Here is a 2,800-nt window from a genome sequence, read left to right on the forward strand (position 1 = left end):
GTGTTTTAGGGTGTACCAGCAAGAAGCCAAAAAAAAAAGAAAATGCAGACAACCGGCAAAATTTAAAACAAATGATCTCTTTAACACAAAGCCCTCCAGAAACGTAGACCACATAGATAACTTTAGTCTTGTAGCCCGCCAAAACCGTAGCCTACATTTTCTAGGCTTTACATTCTTCAATCCATGTTTTGATCGGATCGCATCGATAGCTGTCTCTCGTTAGCATCCCAGGGTAAAGTGTGACAGTGTGGCCCTTTTAAAGACTTGGACTATGTGCTGCTTTCAATGGCCTGTATCTCCAAATAGGGCTTTCACTTATAGTGATTTTCACTAGTTGACTACTTGCCTAGTTTACTAGTCGACTAGTTTTTGACTAGTACCAACAAGGTCGACTAGTGGATTTACTAGTCGATTAGTTGAATAGTCGACTAGTTGCTTAAAGCCCTATCTCCAAATCGGCGCAATGATTGTTGTCTCTGGTTTTCAACGGCCGACAGCAGTCACTGTGATACTCGCGGTCAGGTTTTTTCTGCACAGAGGGAGACATCAACAACTGATCAAGACACCACACACCATTATGTCATCGTAACATCCGGTTAAGGCTATTTGGGAATTGAATTAGGGTTGAAAGGGGAAAATCCTTGGCAATGCGCGATTAATTAATCCTCGCAGAAAAGTATTTGATACACACAATGTACGATTCTGGCAATGTGCAATTATAATTATAATACCCCCATTGTAAAAAAAGAAAAAAAAGGTAAAGAGAAATATTCGCTCAAATCTGGCGAGAAGCGGGAAGCTTTCTCTTTGCGGAAATAGCTGGACTTTTTTCGGGAGGTCGTAGCGGTCTAGTGTTTTGTATGTTTAAATGTGTTTTTATTAAAGCTTCCACAGATTGATAACAGAGATATATTTTATACTTATTTATTGTACAGACACAAGTGAACCAATTCTAGAAGGGACATCTTTTTGAGTTGTAATGTATTCATGTCCTAAAAATACTGTATGTAAACAACATGGTGTCCTTTCTAAAATAATTATGAATACTGTTGTACAAAGACACACACACACGCACGCGCGCGCACGCACACACACACACACACACACACACACACACACACACACACACCCCCCCCCAATGTGTTGTATATGGTTATAGTCCATGACTTGTTTTCAAGCACACACACACACACACACACACACACACACACACACACACACACACACCAATGTGTTGTATATGTAAAGTGATGAAATCACAATACTTTTTGTACAGAAATAAATAAATATTGAACCATTCTCCTTGGCTGTCTATGATAAAACTACTATACAGCAACTGCACAGTCAATTTACCCTGCTTTTTTAGTTTTTAAGTTGTTGGTCTTGAAAGTAAAGACTTGAGTGAGGTTTGAACCTACAACCTCCAGATCATGTAGCCAATGACCTAACTCACTGAATTACGTGCTACCTGCAACAGCATGGTCTTCCTTTGCCTTTGAGTACCAACATTGGTACACAAAGATAAACATAAAATAACAGGAGCTTGGTCTATCGTTTGTTGTGCTGTTGTTTATCTAGAGTCTAGATAAACAACAGCACAACAAACGAAGACCAAGATTTGAAAAAAATGACGAAATGACAAAAACGATGGGTTATAGCCCATGGTCATGTATATACCCGTTAGAGTATTAAAAGAAACACAAAGATGGCTATGTGAAATAATTGCATTTTATCCTGAACTAGCCTGACACGGGGAAGATTTTATCACTGCATTCACACTACAGGACAGAGTTCCAGGTGGTTCCCCCAGTTCTTGACCAAAGAACAGCACGAGCCATCAAGTCCAATCAGTCATAAACGCTTCTACTTAAACCCAGAGGTCTAGACCAAAGGCAGCTGGGAATTGCCTTCCCAGCAGTGCCAGTTTCAGGGATGTTATGGTAGTTAGAATATCATAATTATACTGAGTCTAATATAGCAACTCATAATGTAATAACGGCACATAATGTAATAACAGTTCATAATGTGATAACCTAAATGTAGTAAAGGCCCATAATGTAGGCTAATAAGGTCACAATGTAATACATCATGAGAGCATAACATAATAATGGATTTTTGCATAATGTAATCATGTAATAATGTGTTACATGTAGCCGCTCAATTCACAGTTAATAATGTAATTACGGGTCATATTGTTGAGAAAAGTTTTACATCGTATCAGTATCATGTCAGTATCACAGGCAGTATCATTACTGCCCGGAACTGGGCCTTGATGATCAGGCTTTCAACACTGGGTAGACCACACTTCTGCAGGACCTCAAGATTTGACACCTTGTCCTACCACACTTGATGAGCTTATAGGTTATTAGTTCATAATGAATCGTTATTGTTGAGTTAAAACTCATAAATGGAGCATGGATCTTCTACAAGACACCTCAGACAACTTCTACAGTCTCAACAACTACATCTCCCAGAGTGCATCAGCTGCTAGATGGCTGCTGGTGCTCATTTGCCTGATTGAACACCTGTTAAAGGCTGATGGTGGTGACACTCAAACAAGATGGCGGAATAAACAAACCTATAAAGGCTGATACAGACAGCCACAGACACACACGTCCTTGTGTTTATTAATATAAGCCTTTATAACCAACCAAAGGGTGAAATAATGCACGTGCGTGCGTGCGTGAGTGCATGAGTGCGTGTGTGTGTGTGTGTGTGTGTGTGTGTGTGTGTGTGTGTGTGTGGGGTGCACACAGCAGTTACATCAACAGTGGATGATCCAAACATAAATCATTCTGAC

General features: G+C 39.9%; 1 protein-coding gene across 3 annotated transcripts in view; it reads left to right on the forward strand.

The window, feature by feature from the left end:
* cemip (cell migration inducing hyaluronidase 1) overlaps positions 1–1,299 on the forward strand; it is a 124,211-nt gene extending 122,912 nt beyond the window's left edge. For all 3 annotated transcript variants that reach the window (XM_080772129.1, XM_080772130.1, XM_080772131.1), the window contains one exon: positions 1–1,299. This exon is cut by the window's left edge and continues 1,306 nt beyond it. The gene's annotated coding sequence lies outside the window, so the exon portion shown is untranslated.
* Positions 1,300–2,800: the final 1,501 nt, after the last annotated feature.

The sequence above is a fragment of the Protomyctophum bolini genome (genome assembly GCF_963924005.1).
Source record: "Protomyctophum bolini genome assembly, chromosome: 1".
In the NCBI taxonomy this organism is placed as follows: domain Eukaryota; kingdom Metazoa; phylum Chordata; class Actinopteri; order Myctophiformes; family Myctophidae; genus Protomyctophum; species Protomyctophum bolini.